Source organism: Dermacentor variabilis, chromosome 2 (assembly GCF_050947875.1).
Source record: "Dermacentor variabilis isolate Ectoservices chromosome 2, ASM5094787v1, whole genome shotgun sequence".
Classification (NCBI taxonomy): domain Eukaryota; kingdom Metazoa; phylum Arthropoda; class Arachnida; order Ixodida; family Ixodidae; genus Dermacentor; species Dermacentor variabilis.
In genome coordinates this window covers 197,647,967-197,675,023 of record NC_134569.1, presented here as the reverse complement: position 1 = coordinate 197,675,023, position 27,057 = coordinate 197,647,967, and the positions used below count along the sequence as shown (strand labels likewise).

Here is a 27,057-nt window from a genome sequence, read left to right as displayed (position 1 = left end):
TGCGCCTCCGCTTCGCCGCGTCATAGCGCAAGAACTGCACGAGGTTTTGCCTGAGCACCTCCAGCGTGTTCCTGCGGCTGCGCCTCACAGCCACGCCGAAGTCATGGCAAGGCCCCAACAGATCCCGACGGCTGTGCCACTCAGCTACGCGGAAGTCGTCACCCAGCCTCAACAACTCCCTCAACGGGGACCTCTCACGTACGCCGAAGTCCTCGCTATGCCCCGACAACAGCCTGCTATGCAATCACTTCACCAGGCGCCACGTCCAACGCGTCCTTCCACATGGATGGGACCTGCCGCAATGACTCGGTGGCGTACAGCGGACAATCGACCAATATGTTTTGCGTGCGGCTATGCAGGCCTCGTCGCACGCTACTGTAGTCGCGTGCAGTCACCTAGCGCTTCACCTTATGGGCCAAGTTCTATGGCGGGTTCTCCGCGCCCTTATTACGACGACGAACCTCGGGCTGCGTCACCACCATTCCGCCGGTCCGCCAACATGCGCCGCTCAACTTCTCCACGCCGACGCTCCCCACCACCGATGCGGCCTCGTCCCGAAGCTCGGGATGAGGAAAACTAATTGTCGCAGTCCATGAGACAAGGGCTGCGACGCCGTCGAAACGCGGAAGTCCTCAACGTAGCCCGACCAATGTGATAGACGTGTTAGTTGACGGTGTGCGCACATATGCCCTCGTGGATACCGGAGCCGCTGTATCAGTTATGGACGCAAAGCTTTGTCGCTTCCTTCGAAAGGTTACGACGCCCATTGCTGGATTCGCCCTCCGCACAGCAGGCGCACAGCGTATTCACCCGATTGCGGCGTGCACCGCTCGTGTTCTCATCGAGGACGTTGTATACGCCGTCGAATTTATTGTGATTTCCTCGTGCTCCCACGAAGTTATCCTGGGGTGGGACTTTCTCGCCCGCCACGATGCCGTCATTCATTGCGCACGGGCCGAACTAGAACTGTCGCCGATCTGAGATATGACGCTTGCCGATAATGCTTCTTTTGCAAACAAACTACTCGTCAGACACGACACCAACGTTCCTCCCAACTCGTCAGTGATTGTATCAATGCATTGCAGCAGCCTCTCTGACGCCATCGCACTACTTTCTCCATCAGGCCGCTTTTACACTCGAAAACGTCTGCTGCTGCCTTTTGCGACTGTGAACGTCAAACAGGGCTCCAGAGCTATTTTTGTCTATAACCCCTTCTCATACCCTGTGATGCTGCTTCAAGGCGAATGTCTTGGCCACGTGGAAGTGATCGACGCCGTACAAATTACGGATGTTCCCGAAGACACGTGCTGCGCCTGTTACAACACGCTCGGTTCTCTCGCGACGTCCGACCCTTTGCCCACAGGTGTGTTCGATTCATCTATTGCCGATGGCCTCACCCCACCTCAGCGTTCGCAGCTTCTGCGCATCTTAGAAGAATTTCGTTCTTCTTTTGATGTCGAGCAACCTTCCTTGGGCCGGGCGTCTTCTGTCACGCACCATATTGACACTGGCTCCCAACCGCCATTGCGGCAACGACCATATCGCGTCTCGGCCACGGAACGTCGTGTGATTAATGAGCGAGTGGACGATATGCTTCGCCGCGAAGTGATCCGACCCTCGAACAGTCCATGGGCATCCCCTGTCGTCCTTGTTACGAAAAAAGACGGCTCGGTACGGTTCTGTGTAGACTATCGCCGCCTGAACAAGATCACTCGCAAAGATGTATACCCGCTGCCGCGAATTGATGACGCCATCGATAGCCTACAAGGAGCAGAATTCTTTTCATCTCTAGATTTACGCTCCGGCTATTGGCAAGTACCCATGGCTGACGTCGATAGGCCGAAGACAGCCTTTGTCACACCCGACGGCTTATACGAATTTAACGTCATGCCGTTTGGACTTTGTAATGCGCCAGCAACTTTTGAACGCATGATGGACACAGTCCTCCGCGGTTTGAAGTGGCACACGTGCTTATGTTATCTCGACGACGTTGTTGTTTTTGCCTCTGACTTCACCACGCACCTTCAACGCCTACGGCATGTTTTGACTTGCTTAGCGAACTCTGGCCTTCAACTGAACCTAAAGAAGTGCCGATTTGCAGCGCGGCAGCTCATGCTACTAGGTTATGTCGTCTCGAAGGATGGAATCCTCCCAGATCCAGCCAAACTTCGTGCCGTAGCTGAATTTCCTAAACCGACGTCCGTCAAAGAACTGCGCAGTTTTGTAGGTTTGTGTTCCTACTTCAGGCGCTTCATTCGCAATTTCGCCGCCGTCATATCACCCCTGACGAAGCTCCGTGGCAGCAACGGACCTCTCCATTCGTGGTGGTCCGAGTGCGACGAGGCGTTCACTAAGCTCCGTCGTTTGCTGACGTCTCCTCCCATTTTGCGCCACTACGATCCAACGGCACCTATTGAGGTACACACAGATGCCAGCGGTGTTGGCCTCGGCGCTGTCTTAGCACAGCGCAAAGAAGGGCTTCCTGAATATGTTGTGGCATATGCCAGCTGTATGCTTACTAAAGCCGAGACCAATTACACCGTCACGGAAAAAGAATGTCTGGCGATCATCTGGGCGCTTACCAAGTTCCGGCCCTATTTGTATGGTCGCCAATTTGATGTCGTCACGGACCACCATGCACTATGCTGGCTGTCGTCATTGAAGGAACCCTCAGGCCGTCTCGCCCGCTGGGCGCTTCGCTTACAGAATTACGATATCCGCGTACTGTACCGCAACGGACGCCAGCATGCTGATGCTGACGCCCTCTCACGTTCTCCCTTGCCAGACGACAATGCCTGCTGCGCAATATCCCAGCTTGACGTCTCTTCCGTCGACATTGGGACCATCGCTTTTGAGCAGCGCAAGGACCCCTGGATTGCCTCCATCATAGACTGCCTTGCTGATCCGTCATCGCAGCCAAGCACTCGTGCACTGCGCCGTCAAGCTCGCCATTTCGCCATTCGCGACGACCTGCTTCATCGACGCAATTACACCTCTTACGGCCGCCAGTGGTTATTAGTTGTACCTCGAACCCTGCGTTCTGAAATCTGCGCATCGTTCCACTCTGATCCACAGTGTGCGCTTTCGGGACTTTTCAAAACCTACCAGCGCCTCCGACGACGCTACTACTGGCGCGGAATGTACAACTACATTCAAAAGTTTGTTCGTTCATGCCCCGACTGCCAGCGCCGAAAATCTCCACCCCACCTCTCGCCAGCTGGCCTGCAGCCTCTACCCTGCCCTACCCAACCGTTCGGGCGCGTTGGCATCGATTTGTATGGACCACTTCCCCTGACGTCGGTTGGTAACCGCTGGGCCATTGTGGCAGTAGATCACCTTACCCGATACGCTGAAACCGCCGCTCTCCCAGCAGCTACAGCGCGCGATGTTGCATCATTCCTGCTTCGCCGGTTCATCCTGCGGCATGGTCCACCCCAAGAATTGCTCAGCGATCGCGGACGCTTCTTCCTGTCGGAGGTAGTTGAAGCGATTCTCAAAGAGTGCCACGTTGTTCATCGTACGACTACGGCGTACCACCCTCAAACGAATGGCCTCACAGAACGCTTCTACCGTACGCTCGGCGACATGCTTTCAATGTACGTTGCCTCCGACCACACGAACTGGGACGCCATTCTCCCATTCGTCACCTACGCGTATAATACCGCTACGCAGAGCACCACTGGATTTTCCCCCTATTTCTTGCTGTATGGTCGACACCCTTCGCACACCATCGACACCATTCTTCCGTACCGGCCGGATGCATCCGAGTACGTCCCTATTTCTGACACGGTCCGACATGCAGAAGAGTGCCGCGACCTCGCACGGGCCTTTACTTCCGATGATCAAGAGTGCCGGAGGAGCACTCGCGGTGACGCCACTGCCACGGTCACCTTCGATCCGGGAGCGCTCGTGTGGCTCTCAGTCCCTTTAACTGCCCCTGGCCTCTCATCAAAACTGGTCCCTAAGTATGAAGGCCCTTATCGTGTTCTCGAACGCGCATCTCCTGTAAACTATGTCATCGAACCAGTTGAGCCATCTGAAGACATGCGCCGCCGTGGACGAGACATTGTCCATGTCGACCGTTTAAAGCCTTACTACGACCCGCTCATAGTGACGAGCTCATAGGTCGCCGGACGGCTCCCTTCTCGCTCCCGGGGGGTGGTTGTAGCGAAGAGGTTGTAGAAGAGATGCTAGTGGGTTCAGCGCTACTGGCTCTAAACGCTAGTGAGTCGAGCGCTCCTGCTCAGCAACGGCTCTCGTGCTTGGAAGCTGTGACTGCCCTGCCCGTCGACGTTGCGCTGCTCCCGAGCTCTGCCAAATAAACACCTTTAGACCTGAAAGGTATTATGTTATGATAGAGATTCCTTGCGCTTCTTACAGGTTACTGTGGCCCGTAAATTTCTTGTTCTGGGTCTAATTATGCGTCTGTTTTGTGCATTATATTTGTAGCTATGTATCTACAATGATGTTTAAATGTGGCCGGCCAGGATAATAAAGCCTTGTGCATCGGATAACAGTAAGTGAGAAATCTTTGCTTTTGTCTTGCATGAAGACCCCCCACATGCTCAGGTGCCCCCTAAGCAGCCTCACCCCACCTAGGACTTCCTTCTCCGCATGCGCCCCGCAAACAGCTGAAGGAGCAGGAGCAGGAGGACGCCGTCTGCAGGGCGACTGCCGAGTATGTCCGACAGGGACAGTCGGCTCCGAAGAAGGCCCAAGATGAGGCAAGCTTCCACCAGCAGCTGCTTGAGCAAAACCGAGAGGTATGTATAATCGCACGGATGCTTTTTCTTGCGCATTGAATTGTAGTGCATATGCCCTCTGTATTAATTGTATCGACCAGAAGCAAGCATAAATGTACATGGAGTGCAGTGATAATCATTACTTGTACACATTTACATCTTATAATAACGACCAAGGTCTAAGTACTCATGTGGCTAAAAGAAAGTACTCGTGTCAGATTCAATGAAGCAAGTACAGCCCTGTAAGACATCTTAATGAAAGGGGCCGGCGCAATATCGATGGGCCAGAAATATATGTTCAGTGTTTCAATATAGAATGACAATAGCCTGCAAATCCGGATGAATATAAAACACCAAGGTTCGCCACTGAGCTTCTGTAGTTAAACTAATTACACATCTTCTTTTTGCAAACAGCACCACTGGGCGCACGTGGACAGCCTGTGGCAACTAAGGGAGCAGTTGGTGGAAAAGGTGCGGGGTTTCCGAGAAGTCTAGCAGCGGCTCCTTCGAACTGGAGCGCCGGTCGCACGAGACCACCCAGCGCCTGCTTCAGCAGCTGCTGGCTGCACTTGCCTATTGGGCGAGCCAGGCCCCTCGCCCCTGTCAGCCCCCTCACGAGAAGTAAAGAAGCATAGGCAAGGTATTAGACATCTTATTTTTCTATTCGCTTTAAAAAATTTCTGATGGAGTAATCATAATAAGAAATCCACTTATGGCTGCTTTGCAAAAAATAATTGCTTATGTCGCCCTTTATAGCAACCACAAATAACATAGCAGATGCAGCATGACTTCCACCTTGAAGTGATATTCCAGCAATAAGAGTGTCCACACCATCAGGCTCACTTTCACAAGTGCCAATAAGCCTAGTGGTGCGGGCATTCTGGCTGTGGCACTGAAAATCAGGCGTCTGATTGTTATCGTGCCAATTGAAGAACGAGACCACGTCCAAATCATTCTACAATTTAAGCTTGTCTCATCGAATGCCGAAAATGACTTGTTGAGTGGCGAGGGAATTCGGACTTCAATGCAACCTCGAAAGCAACCTATGAACATACGCGGAAAAAAGTGATGAAAATTACTTGCTTATGCTCTCTCATTTCATTTGTAATGTGTATTCTTTGTTTGTTGCATTTCTATATTTTTTAACAGCAGCATACATAGCTTGAATGTCTTTTTCTTTTCTTGTGCAACTGCTTCATTGCCATGTGTTTTGCTTTCATTAAGCTACTTTGACAGCCTGTGATCCATTGTTTGTTTAGCCTTTGTTGTGGAATTTGTCTGCAGTATTATTGAGGCACTTTCTCTTACTGAATATGAAGTTATGATGGCATGTCTCTTTTCTACTGTATGGAACTCCACGACAGCACGTTCTTTAAGAAAGTAGTGATGTACCTATACACTTCCCTGTGATAAATATTTTTCTGTTAGTGCGTGATCGTTTATGCCTGTAGACTTTTTCTGGTGCAGTTTAAACCAGTTGCTGTTTCTGTTTACTTGTGCTGTATGCAACCGTTTCCTTAAACAATGTGATATTTTAAGATGCAGTTAGCTGTGAATTTTTCGAAAGCAAGCACAACAGGAAGCAATATTTATTTCAACGTGTCTGTGATATGTTGCATCTCTACTACTGCAGTACTCATGATTCTCATTTCAATAATGTAGAGACTCTCTCGCGTGATGTGTACATAAACAAGTTGTATTCTAAAAGCCTGCATGCTGAAAGTTTAGTAATACAGAAAGCTGGAGTTTCCCTCTAGAGATTTTATTTAAATGTCGCTACAACATTTCTGGTGCTACCCTGCACTGTAGATATATTAATGCGTAACATTCCAGTTACTGAGTTCTGCTACTTACAATTCAGGGCACTTTATTGGAATCTATCAACTGCTCATGCGTGTACACACTTCACAGAAGCCATAGCGTTTGACATGTAGGATGACCAGTTGGACGACATTTTCGTCACTAGGAAGGAACTTTGCGGTTGTTGTGGGTCAAAATGGCGGAGGACCAAGAAGGTGCTGGTGTAACGGCACGTTCAATGGAGCAGAAGGTATGACGTACACTGTACATTTTGGCTTTTGTGAGCTTTTCTGCGCGAGTAAAAACCAAGGAGACAGGCCCTTACGTCCATCATTACGCAAGGGGGCAAGGGAACTCTCAGCGATACGAGTAAGAATAAAAGTTACAGAACTGCAGCCTACATTCATGGCGCACAGGGCATCTATGTGACGACAGCAGCAACAAGCAAATCATGGCAGACACTTTGAAAACGCACTTATTTTTGGTTTGCTTCTACCTTATATGTCACCACTAAAGATTTTGTTTTACTTATATATTGTTACGGAAGGATTAACGAAGAAAGGAAGAAGAAGATCGGGAGACGCTGGCTGCTGCGGGTTGTCGGCGGTCAGCCATATTTTCTACGCTGACTGACCCTGCATATATAGTGTAACTACAGTCTTTATATATTCCTAACCTACCCGTAACAATATCTAGGCTTTACATAACCCTTCACTACACAACCTTTACATTTTTCAACAAATCATGAATTCTTTGCATTACGTAGACATCGACTACAGCTGAGTGTGGAAAATGTGTCAGCAATTTCACAGCACTAAGTGCCCAATGCAATTATTTGGCATCTGTTAGACCACCACATATTAAGGACACTACAACTGTGTGTATGCACCTAGCGATGCTGGCGCTGCTGTTGACGTCTGAGCTGCCGCCAGCACACTCCTGAAGTAACGCATGTGCTTCGCACTGGTTGCTCCGAACGTGCCAATCACAGTGTCATGAACAGCCCGCCATCTCAAATAAAGCATTCTAGACCCTGTGTATTGGGGCGGAACGTGTGGAATGGGGTCGCTTTTACCGTCGACCTAACTACTACTGCTGCTCCTGCTGTCGTCATCACTGTCATTGTAGGATTCTATGTCGCCCTCAGAAAGGCGAGGGTTGTGCAACACAGCACAAGCCGCGAGAATGTTAAGTGCACGTTCCCACTCGTAGAGGAGGGTATGGTACCGCAGTAGACAGCAGAAACGGCTCTTTAAGAGCCCGATGCGCCTCTTCACCACTGTACGCATGGCGCCTTGTGATGCGTTGTACTTTGCCTCGGCTGTCTGCCTTGATGGATGGCCGGGAACTGGGCTCAGGGCCACAGCTCCAAGGGGTAGCCACTGTCACATGCACGCAGATGGAAATTGTACATTCAGCATTCCTGCGACGAGAGGCAAGCTGGCAACCGAAGAAAGTTGCAGCATCATTCAAAAAAGGTAGAGTTGAGAGCTTGTGAGTCCCAAGGAAAAGCATGAGTTCAGCAAGTTCGTACCTAACGCAAACTGTTACCCAGTTTACAAAAGCACTAATTGGTGCCCGCCAGAAGTAGAAGTCAACCCTTGTGGATGCTATCAATGACACAGTAGTAGCATTAGAGTGTGTTGATTTCTTTTTTGTGTTGGAGTGGAGACGGCGTTCTGTTCACTACTGAAGCGTGATCGCACCAAAAAAATTTTTGTTCTCACCGAGGAGGCATTACCCGGGTTTGGCTATGCGCCCTGCGCGGAACCGCCAGAGCATCCATGTCGCCCGCCAGACGAACGAGTCGTGGTGCGACCCCGCTCACATAGGGTCCACAGCTAGGATACCCACGTCCACGTCGCAGTTCTGAGGTAAAATGTGAACACCGAAAGTATCCGTTGAGAAGAGCAACACAACTTTCAAAAAGAATCGGCACCAGAAAACGTTAGGTTTACTTACGAACATGCACTTGAAGACGTAGTATTCCTTGTGGAACATGAGCGCAGGCCTTGCGTTCACCCTTGGGGGCGATAATGGCAATGAGGCTGCAGTACACGCATCCGATGTCGCCGGGACTAGCACAGCGCCGAAGGAAACCCTCCGTCACCGCTGCCTTTTCCTCGGCCGTCTTCAGAAAATGGACCCACTTGTTGCGGGCCCCTGCGTCCACGACAGCCTCTGCCACGCGCCGCACGCACTCGCTCAGCGTCGACTTCGACACACGCATCGTCTTCCCGCTTCCTACGGACGTATGGAAGCTCCCGGTGGGGAAGAAGCGCCGCGCTAGCCATACGTTCCGCTTCACCGACAGTCGCGTCACTCGCGCCTCTTATAGCTCCCCCTCTCATTCCCCGCACAAAAACCGCACCGTTTCCTTTGAAAGGCGAGAATGCCGTCGAAAATGCTCATTCGGCATGTCAAACGCGTAGTCTGGCTCTTCGTGTCTACGTCGGTCATGGCAAAGAGCGACCGCCATAGCGATGAGAGGGGCAGCCATTCTTTATTGCTCGGAAACGACCCTGCCTCTGGCCGTGCCAAAATGTATGCCTTATGCTCCGCATAATGAGTTCGTCAACATCACTTTGACGTTTCTGGGTTTTGCGGGTTCCTGACGTCATGTGATTGACACGGAAATTGGACGCTGCCCGGTCATTTTCGGCGAATGGCAGCGCGGTGATGGCGGTAAAAGGTATTTATAAAATGTCATAGAATTCCTATATAATAGCATCCATGATGTCTGAAAGGAATCGAAATGCGCTTGGGCTCAGGCGCCAGCAGTGAACATGGCTAAACCGAAGTAGATCAAGCCTTCGCAAGGACGCCGTCTTTTCTTCTTCGGTCTCATTACACCGGCGCAATCGTCAGGAGCACATCCGTGAGTCCGAACCCCTAGTCCTCGTGGGACTTCAGAGTTCTTAGTAAATTTTGCCAAGGAAAGCCGTCCAGGCATCATTCAAAGTAGAGCCCGATACCCTACCACCGCCGTTCCTACCTACCTAGCTTCCTGGGATGGCGTGCAAGCATCCTGGCCTGCTGCAGCTTATCACCAACGCCTTAGCAAGGATATATATATATATATATATATATATATATAGCGCCAAACAAGAGGAGCAGCATAGCAGGCACTTCGAACGGACTAGCGCATGCCACGCTTGAAGCAAGTGCATGCGCCGCGAAACATTTACAGTGAAGCTGTATATGGCTAGCTGATTCGTCCGTCCGTCTGTCGGTCGCTTGTACGCCGAAAACACCTCCGGCACAACCCCATGCGCGTGCGCGATGGAAAAGAGAGAAAGAGAGGCGCGTGATTACCCAACATCACCCACACAGTACAAGGCCTGGTTACTCCGATCCATGACGCCAGAGTACCTGGCCTGAATTGTCGATTGAAAAGCTGGCGTGATGAAAGAGGTGACTTCAATATCACTCTTGCCTACTCGGGAGCTTCCCATTAGAGTCTATGACAGTCGGGAAATGTAACATGACGTCATGGATCAGAGTGAAAAGGCCCTATGTGTGGCGCTGGATTAGCTGCACTAGTAGTGACGTCGTTGCTCTCCGTCGCAGCCGAGCGGCCGGCAGCAGTTTTTCTCCGGCTGCGAAATGAGCAGGCCCCGCGTTATACGTACTCCTTAGGAGCACGCAGCTTTCGATCAGCAACACCGCGAGCAGAACCGGAAACGAGGTCGTCTACTCCGTGCCGATGCTGCAGCGCGGGCGCAAGGACGGGCTCGTGCAGCCGAGCGCAAACAGCAAATGCGTACCAAGGATACGGAACCGTCGGGATTAACCCAGTAATAAACACCGGGGCTGCACGTTTCAGGTTCGCTGATTAACCATCTGTAGGGAGGATTTGGGCGGTGATTTATTTTCAGCATCTTTTGCAGTGCGGACCGAAAGCACTGACCTTTAGCGTCAGCGAGCAGCGGCGTCGGTGGGCTCTACAGCGTCAACAGGCTGTCAGGTGGAGATATTGAGAGTTTCATCCAAATAGTTTGCGCGGATTGAAATGTAACCAGCTGACGCCTTCAGCTGATTAAAACGCATTTAGCAGCTTCCGTCCGAGGACAGTTATTGAAGATAATTGTAGCAAGTGAACCTCTAGAGGTGAGCATCAGCAGCGTAAGCTGAAGCAAATCGCGTTGATTTATGCACACTTATATGCGACAAGTGCCAGACGTGGCAATTGTTTGTAGCGGGAGCTGAAGCGGACGACAGACCAGGAGCCCGCGGTGACTACGTTTGGCTATACTGCAGCGAAATAAGCGTGCCGAATCTAGCTACTGATATAGAGCAACCCTAAGTGGCGCTATCTGTACAAGTGATAGAAGTGCTCCTCCATCGCCCCCCTTCCCTCCCTCCCCACCCGTCACCTCGCCGTATCGACGAGGGATCATTGTTATGAGGTCAGTGGGCTCGCCCGCATACTTTACACCGCGGGTCGGTTATATCGTGTGGCAATTCGCGTACAGCGCACTTCAGTGACTTTAGCAAGAGCGTCGTCGGTGGTACACTGATCACTTAATGAAGACGCACGTAGTGACATGGTCATGTGCGTGCTCCTGCTTACAAACTACCTGCATGACGCGGAATACGTGGACGACTAAGATATGTGAACGTGAATGGGCTATGCTTTTCTTATTTTTCGTCCTAATAATGGACACGCATATGTGCCGTGGAATAAAGATGCAAAAATAATCAAGTAAATTTACCGGGACGTACCAGGCAGTGTCTGTGACCAACGGTTCCTCAGAGAAAATAAAGAGAGGGCGTTCCACTCCTCACGGAAACGACGATGCTGCGCACTTTGCCCGTACCTGTTAATGCCCTGAGCGTTTGCGCGTCCCGTAACCGGTCTCTCCGTTATATGGCGCTGGAATTCTGTCCAGTCAATGCTCGCGCAATATTGTTAAAGTCCGGAAGGCTTCACTTGCTCGGACATTTTTTTCACCATGTGTGGTGCTTAAGGTGACACTTAAAAAAAAACACACTTGTTCAGTAAAAATTCAAATAGGCGTGTGCGTTATTGGATCCCTCTCAAGGTGTAACCAGCCATCTTCCTCGACGTCATTAAAAACGGTGCAGCCGCCTTTGCACTGTCAGATCATTCTGATCACTCCTGCCTTATATTGATGAAGCAGGTACTTGAATTACCACATATTTCAGGACGTCGCGGGTACAGTCATATATGGCTTTTCCGCAACGTCCGCCTCTAAAGCAAAGCAGTTAAGCTGGCCACTGTCAGGGCCCTCTTACGCTTCAAGTTGTGTTGATACCGACACAAAAAATTGATCTTCTGTTTGTATTATAAACGTGTGTCACGGTTGGTTTCTGCCACGCACGTGCATCGAAGACCGCTGATTGCGCCGCCGTTTCTGCATTTTGAAGACAGTTCTTTTTTGGGAACATCAGATTGCATTGGAGTTCGTGGGATATGCGCGTCTAGCCACTTTCGTTTCATATTAGACGTTTTAATGTCTTCTAGTGCACACGGAATAAGGAAAAAGTCAAAATCAAACCTGGAAGAAAACATACACACCAAGTTTGCTTTACGCTATGCACGAACCACTAAAAATGCGCTGGTTCAAATTTCGCGCACTTAACAGAAACAGGAATTTGGTTTTGCTCAGTGAAAAATGGGGGCTGATCCCAGACATAGTGCAAACTAAAAATGAGGGCCGACCCCGAAAGTTTTGCAGTCGAAACGAACCAGATGGGACACTATTGTTCCCAAGAAGACGGTCCCTATCTGTGGTGTCAGGCACTGTCAACTCGTCTTTCTCTATTTTTTTTTTGCTTCGTATAATACCTAGTGCATATCAAGTTATGAATACTAAACAAGTGTAGAGGGGTATAAACGCAACGTTAAAAAACTGCATTGAAAGCCTTCCATGCAACACTTTTGCTATCAGCGATATCTTTCCTCTACGCCGACATAATTCGCTATTTAAGTGCGCAAAACAGATACCAGCGATAAATTTCTGAGCTTTTTTGGTCTACTACCTCTTGACCAATAAGGAAAATACGCGGGAAGGCCTCATAACCGAACAGATCCCTTGAAAAGCGATGTCAGGTTTCATGCGGGAAACAGGCAAACACAGGCCGACCTTTTCGAGGCTGCGAGGAAAACAATGGTGGAGAGATGCAGCTCTCCTCTGACAGATTCAGAGTCAATTGTGCGAAGTACCTAGAACTACGCACATGTGTGGAGCCCGTGACCGCGTACACGAAAGTTCGATACACTTGCGCTTCGACTGGACTATAACCTATATTCGCGCATAGCAGTTGATTGACACCGAATCAACGAACCAGGCTAAAAATCCTGAACAATCGGATTCTAAACGACTCCTCCGACTGTTTGGTTTGTCAATTCAAGCACGCGCAATTTTTTCCATAGATATTTTTGGAGTGTACATTGCTGTTCATCTTGTTACACAAGTGAAATAGGAACGATCAAGAGTATTGTAGACAAACGCAGAGCTAGTTTCACCACCACAACGGCAAACACTCACTTGTATAATAATTTCATCACCACATATATAAGCAGATAACCACGTAAGCTTTCAAGTAGCTGTCCTGCTCCACGAAACCAGGAATAAGCTACCAAAAAGCGCCAATAAAAAGAAACTTATGTTTACTATCCCGAAGCATATATATGCTATCAGAAGCATGCACCTAGGGGCTAGGAATATTACTTTGGACCTTGAAATTGGAGGACGAGAACTGCATCAATGGAATCAAAATAAATATGTCGTCAAATCTACCTGACAGTTCTTGCACTACAATAAGTTAAGGCACACTAACCGACGGGTAAACACGCGAGAATATATTCTTGTGGTAACCACAAAACGCTTCTCGCAATTCCTGTTATGTCACATGTATTGCCGTCGCTCACTTATTCATAAATGATTTACGACGATGAACATTGCGTCCGATATTATTGGCGAAAAAATGGAACAAGCAGGGAAGCCAGCAAAGCAGTGAGCTGCAAGCTTCATGTGATGGTTCGTGACATTCTTTTACAAGCTGTTAAGCAAGCGTAGACAAACAAATGGAACTTTCATTACCTCGAATAGTTTGCACCGCAGCGACTTTTTGATGGCCTTTTTACGCTGGCATTTTTCTCGTATTTCGCTAAATTTTCGAGGACCAACTATCTATGTTTGTATCTAGGTACGTTTGTATCTAGCCGTTTTCTCGCCTACTTGGGTAACTGGATAGCCCGTGGTGGAATTTTTAGCGCATCGGGATGTTATGCTGAGATAACAGAGTTCAGCTTTTCGAAGGTTAATCTTCTTGATTTTTTAAAAGAAAGATCAGACAGCAAACGTTTTGTTCTGCAAGCAACATAAAGAGTGTTCGAGCCGAAGGAATTCATCGCGCCTTATACGGTGTCCCTGATGATATCTACAATTAACCAACGGCCCTCAGACCCCAGCAGCTGTGGAGCAGCTGACCAAGGCGGCGGTCAGACCTGTAACGATGCACAGGGCGCTGAGAATATCTGGGTCCGGACAGGTCGCCAATGGAGACTGGCCCTTGCAACGTTCAACACCCCAACCCTCTCGAGTGACGCTAGATTCGCTCGACCCTTTGAGGAAATATCAGACAATGTTTGGGATGTTATCGACCTTAGTGGGATTAGAAGAACTCGTGAGGCTTACACATTGCTAAATAACGGTCATGCCCTCTGCTAGAGTTCTCCCTGATAAGAAGCAACAAGGGGCAGGATTCCTAATCCATAAGGACATAGCGGCCAACATTGACGAATTCCACAGCATTAACTAGAGGGCAGCTGTAGTTCTAATCAAAATTAATAAGAGGTATAGATTAAAGGTAGTACAAGCCTACGCTTCAACATCCAGTCATAGCGATGAGGAAGTCGATCAATTTCATCAAGATGTTGAATTAGCGATGAGAAAAGTGCAAACTCGGTATACTGTAGGAACAGGTGACTTGAATGCAAAAGCGGGGTAAAGGCAGGCGGGTGAACAGGCAATTGGAAACTACGGCATCGATTCTAGAAACGCTAAAGGAGAGATGCTGGTAGAATTCCCAGAAAGGAATAAGCTGAGAATAACAAACACCCTTTTCAGGAAACGTAGCTACAGAAAGTGGACCTGGAAAAGCCCTAATGGTGAAACAAGAAATGAAATTGATATCCTACTTTCTGCCGACTCAGCATAGCGCAGATGGTCGAAGTGATAGGTAGGGTAAAGTGCAGAGATCATATGTTAATGAGGGCTAGGATTCACCTGAATTTGAACAGAGAAAGAGTAAAATTGGCCAAGGAAGAACAGGTAAACCTAGAGGCAGTAAGGGTAAAAGTAGCCAAATTTAGGCTGGTATTTCCAAACAAATATGCAGCCTTAGAACAGAGAGGTGATGACATGACATAGAGGTAATGAATGAAGTCGTAAAGAGGCCAGCTTCAGAGGCAGTAATTGAAGTGGGAGGCAAGGCACCAAGGTAACCAGTAGGCAATCTCTCACAAGTAACAAAGAACCCAATAAAGAAACGATAAAGAATGAAAGTATCCAACTCAAGGGATAATATAGAATTCGCAGAACTGTGAAAACTGATCAACAAAACGAAAATAAGTCATACTCGGAATTATAACGTGAGAAAGACTGAAGAAGCCGTTAAAAATGAACACAGCCTGAAATCAGTGAGAAATAACTTGGCATAGGAAAAAGCAAGAGGTACGCACTGAAAGATAAGCAGGGTAATATCATCAGCAATCTCGAATGTATAATAAAGGCAGCGGAAGAATTCCATACTAACCTGTACAGTACCCAGAGGACTCAGCAGTACTCTATTCGAAGCAATAATGAACAGTATACAGAAACTCCTCCTATAGCTAGAGATGGGGTCAGAAGGGCCTCGCAAGGCATGAAACAGGGAAAAGCGGCAGCAGAGGATGGAATAACAGTCGATTTAATCACAGGAGTACGAGACATATTGCTAGGAAAACTTGCGACTCTCTATACAAAGTGTCTATCAACTGCAATGCTCCCAGAGAACTGGAAGAATGCAAATAATATACTAACCCATAAAAAGGTAGACGTTAAAGAACTGAAAAAGTTAAAGGCTCGTTAGCTTATTCCCAGTATTATATAAAATATTTACCAAAATATTATCCAATACAATAAGGGCAACACTGGACTTTAGTCAACCAAGGGAACAGGCTGGCTTCAGTAAGGGATACTCTACAATGGATCACATCCATGCCATTATTCAGGTTATCCAAAGATCCGCAGAGTACAATGAGCCTCTTTATATGACTTTCATAGATTACGAAAATGCATTTGATTCAGTAGAGATACCAGCAGTCATATAGGCATTGCGTAATCAAGGAGTACAGACCGCTTACGTATATACCCTGGAAAATATCTACAGAGATTCGACAGCCACCTTAATTCTAAACAAGTAGGAAGATACCAATAAACAAAGGGGTCAGACAAGGGGACATAATCTCTCCAATGCTATTCACTGCGTGCTTGGAAGATGCATTCAAGCTATTCAACTGGGAACGTTTAGAAGTAAGGATCGACGGCGAATACCTCAGCAACCTTCGGTTTGCCGATGACATTGTTATATTCAGCGACACTGCAGACAAGTTACAAGAAATGATTAAGGACCATGACAGAGAGAGTGTAAGAGTGGGCTTGAAGATTAATAAGCAGAAGACAAAGGTAATGATGAATAGCCGTGCAAGGGAACAAGAGTTCAGGATCGCCAGTCAGCGCCTAGAGTCTGTGAAGGCGTATGTTTACCTAGGTCAAATAATCACACGGAACCCTGACCATGAGAAGGAAATTCACAGAATAAAAATGGGTTGGATCGCATATGCCAGACATCGTGAGCTCCTGAGTGGGAGCTAATCATTATCATTGAAACGGAAAGTGTACAAACCGTGTAAAAAAATGTACAAACATTTTACCGGTGCTCACATATGGGGCATTGATTTCGAGACTGAGAAGCTTGAGAACAAGGTAAGGACCGCGCAAAGAGCGACGGAACCAAGAGTGCTACGCATAACTTTATTAGACAGAAAGAGAGCGGTTTGGATCATACAGCAAACGGGTATAGACGATATTCTAATACACATTAAGAGACAAAAATGGCGCTGGGCGGGTCGTATAATGCACTTATTAGATAACCGTTGGACTATTAAGGTGACATAATGGGTACCAAGAGAAGGGAGGCGAAGTATAGGACGGCAAAAACCTAGGCGGTGCGATAAAATTAGGAAATTTGCAGGTGCTAGTAGGAATACGTTGGCGCAGGCCATGGGTAATTGTAGATCGCAGGGAGAGGCCTTCGTCCTGCAGTGGACATAAAATAGGCTGCTGGTGATGATGATGATTATATGGTGTCCGTAGGAATATTGTTTCAAAAGATCTGGACACGTGGAATTGAGAGGGACGAGTGTCTTCCCGCAGAGTTACAAACACAATGGCAAGACTGCGTGAGCCAGTTGACAAAACTGCCTTCAATTAGTGCCAAAGAGCTTGGTTGCTTTTAGTTAGAGCTGCACACACAGTCCCGCTGCGTTTGACTTCTTCACGGGCCTTTCGGTTTATCTTGGTCGCAAATACTGGGCACAGGACGACCTCTCCAGCCGCAGCACGCAATTCTCCGTCGGCAATCTCTCGCGTAGTGACCTCCACTGGTACATCGAAAGCACCGGACGTTGGAGGAGAGAAGCTTCTCTGACAACGCTACATTTGTGCGACAGGACTCCGTCGAATGCTGAGTTGACTTGCAGAAGGTGCAGACAGTACACGGAGGGATTTTTGAAGCTTGGTTATGAAGCAAAGTTGACGTTTGGACCGCACTTAGAAAGTGACGACTCTTATTCTCTCGAGGATGAGTCATCTCGTCGTATCATTTTTTATCTCCAAAGTCACTCTTTTCTAGGAATTCTAGTGCAGTAGAGACGAACTGAAGCAGACGCTCAAGCTCCGTGGCATGATGTCCGTTGTCATTGTCGGAACTTGCAACTTGGGTAGCGCAAGGTCTGTGATACGCTACGTCGATGTCGTATGGCAATACACTGAGCAAAACGTCGCATAGCATCGAGGAGAAAGACGACTTGCTAACGCCAAGCGACTCCAGTCCTGACGTGTTAATGGGCACCTGATCGAACAACTTTGACAGTATTGTCACATCATTAGAAGACCACACAGGAGTCAGACTTCTAAGCCTTGAGAAATACTCCTGCTCCAATAGCTTCTTGCCGCCGAGCCGTTTTTTCAGCATGTCCAACGGTCCAGGTAACAAGCTTCAGTAGTAAGCAGCCCCGCTATAGCTGCCACCGCCGCTCCTTTCAAAAACTAGCCTGAAGCGGTTAACTTTGTCGGTAGCTGTAAGAATTCCTTTCAGGTTGATTATATGGCCAAATGGCTTCGAGAACTGGTTCCACTGGCGCCGATCACCGGCGAAAGCATTAATTACGCGCTTCGGCAACTTGGCTCCCCGCCCATGAGAATGCCCCATGGCAGTCGGCATGTCGCGAACCTCGATAGGCGATGACAATAAACTGGCTTCGTAATGCTGGCGGCGTTTACTCTAAAGCTAATCCGCCTCGAATGCCTCGTCATATATGTGGCTTCCTAGCTCATCATTATTCTTGATTTCTGAAGTAATGGACGCAGGAACAGGAATGAACACACGTTTATTGAGTTAGTCATTTAAGTATTCAACTCTGGCGTGACGTCATGTCACTCAGACATTGACGCATGCGCTCGTGGCGTGCATGAATTGCTGACATCACATCGATTCCTTCCCCTTAAGAGGAGCTCTAGAAAGGGTCTGGCGCCTTCCGACGCCGGTTTGATTTGCGAAGTGGAACTGCCAGCGGCCCAGCATTGGCAGTACCCGTGTCGTGCTCTTCCGGACTCCAGTGTCGGCAGCTCCCGCTTCGTGCTCTTTGCTAGCCGAGTAATTGGGGCTGGTACCCGAAAAGCCAGCCAGAGGGTCTGCGTCTTCGTTTGGTGGGGGCTAACTCTCCGTTTCTTTCAGCGCCTTCCTCGTCCAACGATGTTGGTTTCTGAGCCTCCGCGTGGTGTTGTAGCTGATCTTCATGACGCTCACATAGTTCCCATCCTCCGTCTTGACCGTGCTCAGGCCGGCGCCCCTGGTATTCTGTATCACTCCAGATCTCGAGCTGGCACCTGCCCTATAGTCCTTGCACCCGACCGGTTGTCAGGGCGAATGTCTGCGCGGAAGTGCTCCTGCAGCAGAAAAAGGTCGTGACACCACATTACCCAACAGAGTACGTGGTTCGAAACCAAGAAGCAAGAAGCCAGGTGTATTTCCGTTTTGGAGTGGGGTGCACCGATAACACAGTAGCTATCGGGCCAGCCGCCATTCAAGTGTACCATGCACGTTTTTGCGCAGACCTACTTTAACAGTGCGACTGGTTCTGTGAAATCAACGTGGATTCTAGACCATCGCTCAAATGTGTCCGGCCAGGCAACCGGCTCTTGCGCGCGTGGCATGCTGCAGTTTCGCTGGCACACTGCACATCCGTGTACGATATTCTGGATATCCTTGTCTAGTCCAATATACCAGAAAAGTGCCCGTGCTAGATTTTTCATCGCCGACATGCCTTGATGGGTATCGTGCAGCAGCTGCAGCATTGATTCCCGAGCTGCGGCGGGTATCACGGCCCGATGGCCCCAATAAACAATACCATGGCTGCATCTCAGCTCGTCTTTATTTTGGATCATAGGTCGTAATGCTTCTTGTGCTGCCGGCAATTTCTTGGCCAGCCTTCCCGAACATAACGCATAACCGCCATGAGCATGCCATCACGTGCCGCCATTTCGGCCAAATTGTGCGACGACACCACCCCTGTGTTCAGATGGTCTGTTAGCCGCACGCACTCCCGTTCATCTTTCAATATTTACTTCACTGTCTTGTCATCATGTGGCGCTTGCACTGGAAGCCTGCTTAATGTGTAGGCCACAATTATGTCCTTTCCCGGTTTGTACTCGATGGAACACTTGTAATCACCGAGTAAAAGTGCCCAAAGCTGTATCCCTGCTGCTGCCAAGGGTGGTATTGGTTTATCGGGACTAAAAGGACGCCTCAGCGGCTTATGATCTGTGACCAATGTAAATTGGTTTCCCAGCAAATATTCGCGAAACTTCGTCACGCCGAATACCCCCGCTAAGGCTTCGCGCTCAATGTGAACATAATTTCTCTCGGCTAAAGAGAGGGTGCGAGATCTGAACCCGATTGGTTGGTTTACGCCACCCACTCTGTGGTACAAGACGGCCCCGATACCGCATGAAAATGCGCCCGTTTCCAAGATGAGTGGTTTTGTTGGGTCATAGTGGGTCAAAATCTGCACCTGCTTTATCAACCGCTTTACTGCCTCGTATGCATTTTCTTGCTTAGATTCCCATTGCCAAGGCCTGTTCTTTATAATAACTCATATAATGGCGGAAGCACTGTAGCCAAGTTCCCCAGGAATGCGTTGTAATACGTAACGAGACCTAGTAGCACGCGAAGTTCCGTTACACACGTAGGTTGAGGCATTCGTAAGAGCGGTCGATGTTTCCGTCTTTGGTCTCAGGCCTTTTGCGCTAATGCGGTGACCAAGGAATTGCACCTCCGACTGACGGAATCTGCATTTGAGCGGGTGAAGTTTAACACCGGCTTCCCTGAACCGCTGGAAAACCTGACGCAACGTGTCACAATTTACTCTTTTCCCAGCGACCACCACATTGTTTAAGTACACTTGCACACCCAGTAGACTTTGCAACAGTGCTTCCATTCGCTTCTGAAAAACAGGCGGTGCTGACGTCACCCCAAACGGTAGCCGGTTGAAGCTATACAACCCTTTTGGCGTGTTTACCACCACCAGCTTCTTTGTCACGTCATCTATTGGTAGCTGGTTGTATGCTTCCTTCAAATCTATTCTACTGAGTACATACCCTCCGCTGAGCTTCGCACATATGTGCCTGATCTTTGGCAGTGGATATTGTTCCGTGCGGCATGCTGCGTTGAATGTCGTTCTAAAATCGCCAGACAAGCGGAAGGAGCCGTCCTTCTTGACTACGGGAACGAGTGGCGCCGCCCACTCGGCGCTGGCGACCTGCGTCAGTAGCCAGTGTCAGCCAACCTTTCGATTTCCGCATTTACAGATTCTTGCAGCGCGTACGGAATCGAACGGGCCTTACACAATCGTGGTACGGTTCCTTCGCGTAACGGTAAATGAACCGGAGATTAATCCTAGCCCTGGCGAAAACAGATCGGCATATTCCGCTCTTAGCGTAGCAGCAATGATAATTTGGTCAGCAGCTAGCGGCTTGCCGTCGTTGACGTCCACGTTGAGCTCTGGACGTCCAGTCAGCTGGAATGCTTGAATTATGTCTCGCCCGCACAGCTTTGGGCTTGAGCAGCCGAGCATCACTAGCGTCGCGTTGGCGGCTTTCCCATTGTAGGTGACAGGAGCTTTCAGCTATCCTTTCACCGGTAACCTCCCCAGGAAGCAACTCAGTTGAAACGACGACTTGTCGAGTCTGAGCCAACGGTGGTGATGCTGGGCATAAGTTGGCCGTGCCACTATTGACACGGGTGACCCTGTGTCCACTTGCATCTTCACAGGCACCCCTCTCCACTGTAACGTTCGCCATATCGGTTGAACCAGTCATGTCGACGACTCACGGAGGTGTAACAGGAACTGTCCGTAGTCCTCGCTGTCCGAGGAAGGTTCCTCACAGTGAGCGGCGCTTTCTTGGCGTGGCTTGGAATTGCGCATTGAAGCCAGGTATCTCCTCTTTCGACAAGAGAAACACTCAACGCGGCGGAACCTTCATTTGGCGGTCTTGTGGGTGTCGCTTCATCGTTATCGTTCTTGAGCCGCTCGTAAATCGACACAATCTGTCGATTTGTCACGGCGTTGATTTCTAGCAGCACACTTGCCTCTTGAATGACCTTGATGGCCTTCGCGTAGTTGCTTGCTCAAGAAATGCAATATTTATAGTGTTGATAGGTTGATAGCAAGTTGATAACGAGTTGATAGGTTGAGAAAGGCTGGGTACTCGATCGCTGTGATGCTGGCGTCATGCGATAGACTAATGAAAAAACTTAAACGGGATAAAGAACAATGCACAAAGAATCAAAGGCAAAAGCATTGCGCTTCGAAGGTTTCAGTGATTCCGTATGTTCACGGCCTTTCACACAGACTTAAAAAGGTGGCTGGGAGTTATGAAATAAAAGTGGTGTTTTCGGCAGAAAACAAGATAGGTAGTGTGTGTTCTAATGTTAAAAATAAGTTCGAAAGAAAGGATCATGCAAAGAATAAATGTAGCGTTAAACATCTCCGTAAGAACCAATTTGTTCATTGCGCAAAAAACGTTGTTTATCAGATTCCGATGACGTATGGTCATGTATACGTAGGGCAGATTTCGACATGCATCAACACGAGGCTAAGGAAACACTTACCTAGACTAAAAGGTCGCCCAGGTACGCGTTCTACAATGCATTGTCAAGAACACGATTGTTCACCGTGTCTTAGTTGTACCGAAATTTTGTATAGGCATAGGAATGAAACCGCCAGGGAAATTGTGGAAGCGCACTGGATTGAAAAACAAAAAGAAAAATGCATCAGCTATCCTTCTGTTTCATTGCTGGATAAGGAAATTTCCCGTCTGTCATCACATTTATCACATACATTGTCATCACAAAGTATTTACTTCCATCGGTATAAACCCCCCGAAAAAACTCCATTCTCACGCACTATTTACGGAACGCAAAGGCTTAGCTACACATTACCAAGCACTCTTAACAGATATGAGCAGCAAGAGAATTAAATCAAAACACTAAACACCACCAATGTAGTTAGCTTGTTTCTATATCTGCGAATTCCTTAAATTGTATTGCTTTACATCATTATGTTTTCATAAAGCATAGAACTACGATGCCAATTTGTCTTCTGTTGCTTTATTATGTGCAAAAATGATCCTATATGTACTATTATTTTTCGTACTGTTGTGTAATAATTATTTGCTTTCGCTTATGTGTTGGCCCTGTCACTTTAATTATTCACTTTTTGGTTGTGTATTTACCCTGTCATTGCTCCGACAGGGTGGACGGTGCTTAGTGAAGCTGTAGTGTCCGCAGCATTTTCTCCGTCTCCCCCTTTTCACAGATGTTTTTGTTTGGTGAAAATGAAACACTGGCTGACTGACATCTTTAATGCATTTTCATCGTGAGTGATTGTTACATGCGTCTTGCTGTTTTTTATGCTGACCGGGTGGCTTTCGGCCACGGCATTTTATCTCAAGTGTTATATGCGCTATAGGCGTGTCTGTTGACTAGAGCGCGCACATTTGCGGGTATTTAAGCAGGAAGTTCTTCGAAAATAAAACCACTTCTTAGAAAGCGCTCGTCCTTGTGTTGCTTGTCTGCTTTGTCCCTGTTTATTTGCCCACAAAAACCTTTTTAAAAATGAATCTGTTCCAACTAGGCCGTCTCGCAGTTATACTTAGGGCAGGTAGTGACCGCGGATCCGGATCATGATGTTGAAATAATCAGAAGAATAAGAATGAGCTGGGGTGCGTTTGGCCGGCATTCTCAGATCATGAACACCAGGTTGCCATTATCCCTAAAAAAAGTGTATAACCAGCTGTGTCTTACCAGTACTCACATACGGAGCAGAAACGTGAAGGCTAAAGAAAAGGGTTCTCCTTAAATTGAGGACGACGCAACGAGCTATGGAAAGAAGAATGATGGGTGTAACGTTAAGGGATAAGAAAAGAGCAGATTCGGTGAGGAACAAACGCGAGTTAATGACATCTTAGTTGAAATCAAGAAAAAGAAATGCGCAAGCGCAGGGCATGAAATGAGGAGGGAAGATAACCGATGGTCATTAAGGGTTACGGACTGGATTCCAAGAGAAGGGAAGCGTAGCAGGGGACGGCAGAGAGTTAGGTGGGCGGACGACATTAAGTTTGCAGGGACAACATGGCCGCAATTAGCACATGACCGATGTAGTTGGAGAAGTGTGGGAGAGGCCTTTGCCCTGCAGTGGGCGTAGCTAGGATGATGATGATGATGATGAATTAGGTGCGTCCGGTTGCGAGATTGGATCTCGAAGCGCCCAACACAGCATCCTGATGACCTAGCCGTTAAGCCCCAACCGCCCTTCTTGTATATTTCATGGAACTATCTGGTATGTCGAGCAAAAATTGTTTACAATATATTTAGAACGCACGAGAAACAAACGCACACATGCTGCACAGTCTATTGAATGTTCAAAATTCGGGCAAGCAGTGACCAGATGTGATTGTTATACAGCAACGGGATCGAATCTTTCAATCACGATACGTAATTTAGAAGCACCTTCTCGAACGACAGTACTTGTCGAGTGAGGTGGACCGCCGTGCCTGTCGTCAGGTGGCGTTTCCATAAAGTCCTACTAGCAAACAAATCATACTTTTTTATTAATTAGAATACCCTAAAGGCCTGGAAGGGATTTATATAAGGTGGGTGGTTGATTAGGGAAGAACAAAATAGTCAAAATGCAGGCAGAATAGGCAGTTCAATATTTTTACTGTATTATGTATTACTGATTGTCTTACTGAAGCGGAGGAATCGGAGACCGCCAGATTCGTCAGGAAGATCTTTTTTAACAGTCCTTTGTGAAATGACCGTAAAATAAAATTCATCACGACAAAAATAAAACAGTGTTCTACTGTATCGGGCTTATTGAAAGTTTATTATTTCAATTTTAGCGTACATTCGCTTCGTTTTCATGTAACCACGTTTTTACTGCCAAAGGCCAGAAACAGTTGTCTCGTGCCAATGTCAAGTAGCACTTTGAGATGATCGTCGCCTGCTGATGATTATGATTCGCATGCTAGTGAACATATGCAATGGGAACGGCCAGCCAAGAAGCATGTCTGCATGTTGATATGATGATGACTTTGCAAAGATGACTTATAGCCAAGAAGTGGGCGGTAGAATGATACATGCCCACGACAGGGGTGTTAGCCAAGATGTGGCATGTACATATCTCGTGAGGAGTCTTTTTCTTTAATTGTTATCGTGCCAATGCCAACTAGCTCTTTGACATGATGAGCACGTGTTCATGACGATTATGCTTTCCAGTATAACACACACCAAGAGCGGGAAGCTGCTGTTCCTGACCAACAGCACGCAACACTTTCGTATCAGTCTCTTTTACGAAGAAAACACTTTTTGGTACGTAGTGCCTAGGCTCAGGTTACTGTTTTGATACAGCAGCGGACATTTAGCGGAACGCCACGTTATATTTTCGTAAAAATTCGAAATGGAATGGAATGCCGTCCGTCGTTTTCCAAGTACGCAGTTCTTGATGTTCCGAGACACAGTTGGTGGAATCTATTGCATGCAACGCTGCGTGAAAGCGGCCACTAATATTTTGTTATCAATGCACAGTCCTTGCTAGATTGGTCACGACAGTCAGCCACTCGGAACGCTACTCGTGGTTATATATATATATATATATATATATATATATATATATATATATATAGAGAGAGAGAGAGAGAGAGAGAGAGAGACTTGTATCCACAGGTAAAAAATGTCGGGGGGAAATTGATCAACTTATTATATTTCTCCTGCACTTCGGACGTATAAACCATGATCATTTCTTCATACTTGAGGAGTTTATGCTCAGTAACGGCTCTTCAGAGTCGCTTAGATGTTCGACTCTACACTGCCCAATCCAGAGCAGATTTCCAGCAGTGAATGTTTGCTACACTTCATTAGGTCTTCATCCTCACTATCGAATGCGGTTGCTGAAGTACTCGCTGGCACGTACCCGTTCAAAGGATATACATCGTCCACCAACAGTACTTGTCAAATGTTAATCATGAAATAAAAGGAAGTAGAATGGCATTCGCGAAAAACATGTCTAATGTACAGGAAATGGTTTGCGAGTGCAAAGCTCCTCATGGCCAGTCAGGGTTTGGGCAAACCTGCCTCTTAACTAGGTTTATCATTGTATTAGCTCGGTTACCATTGTCATAGGAATAACGTACGCGCGTATTGGCGCTATGATAAGCGCAGTAAAGCAGCACCTCTTCGACCCGAGGCGCCTCTTCAAACCCTGTGCTATTACTCATTCGCGCTTGTTCGAAATTTAATTACAAAGCTAACCATGATTATGACCTGGTGCTGGTCTGCATAAAAATATAAGTTTTATGCGTCCACAGGAGTATCCGCAAGCAAGCGCCGTGTCGTCTCTTTTCTTGTGCCTTCCCAACAGTTCGTGCTCTGAATTTAGACATGCTTCCAGCCGACTCGCCCATTTTTCACGTTTAAGCAAACGTAGGTCGACAGAATCATCTGTTCGCATTAGATGTTATTTCACCAAGTTGTTTTTGACAAGCTCATTAAGGTAATATCAATTTATTCGTTTTTTTCAGACAGTACCTTAGGTAACTATATGAACGCAGGCAATCACCATAACTTCAGGATATGTTTCAAGCCACAGTGCGAACTACCGTCCTTCTTACAGCTATGAAGCGTTGTTGGGCATACGGCATACTTCGATGCTACGCAAGGCGACGGTGGCAAAAGTCCATAAATTGTTTTCTGTCACAAGAATTTGGAAGGAAAGTCAAACTCTAATTGATGTTGATGAAATAGAATGTCTTCCTCGGTGAATTCGGATTGAGCATGGGGTGTATGAACCATACAGTTTATTGTGATAGACATTAACAAGCAGGTGTACTGCCTTCCAGTTCTTCAGTTAGCATAATGATAATTACCATTATCGCGATTATCATGATAACTATTACTATTGTTACCATTATCATCGTAGTCACCAAAAGCACGGCTTTCAGAATTAAGGATGTAGTTTCTCGTCGTCACCAGTTTTGTAACATTTTTATAATGCCTAATCTTCAGAATGGGCTCGCGAAAGATGATAGTAACCGAGGTTGGAAACAGACATACCCGATACGGAAAAGTGGCCGTAACTTGCCATCGGAGACATTGTAATAATAAGACCGTCGCAGTTCACGTAAAAGCTCCAGCAAATTTCCCGCTATAACTAAGAATTATCTCACAAAGCCGAGTGCCATAATGAAAGCATTTACCTGTTCACTATGTTCCCGTCGAGGCTACTGTTGACGACAACCGTTCCGTTAAGCTTGTCACCTTCTTGCTGCTTGAAAATCGCTGACTGCCTTCTGCCTGAAGCGCAAGCAGTACTTATCGTGCTATCGTGGGCAACTCAAGTGTCATCACCATAACGGGCCTTAGAAAAAACCGAGTGCGTACAGAAGTGATACGTAATCTATCTTTTAAGAGCAGTGGCCTACTATCACTTACGTTTCTTTATGTGTTTTGTGAGAAGACAACACATATTTTTGTCAACTTTGTTCTGTGCTGCAGAGGTGATAAGCTGCGTAATATGCCCCGTGCGGGTTGTACATGGATATCACAAACGAGATACATTGATATTTGGTGAAATATGTTTTTTTATGTAGCCAGCCAAAAAATG

General features: G+C 47.5%; 1 protein-coding gene across 1 annotated transcript in view; it reads right to left on the bottom strand.

Moving 5' to 3' along the window:
- LOC142571138 (juvenile hormone acid O-methyltransferase-like) overlaps positions 1-26,724 on the bottom strand; it is a 177,296-nt gene extending 150,572 nt beyond the window's left edge. The window contains exon 1 of the mRNA XM_075679421.1: positions 26,651-26,724. The gene's annotated coding sequence lies outside the window, so the exon portion shown is untranslated. The remainder of the gene's footprint in view (positions 1-26,650) is intronic.
- Between the last annotated feature and the right edge of the window lie 333 nt (positions 26,725-27,057).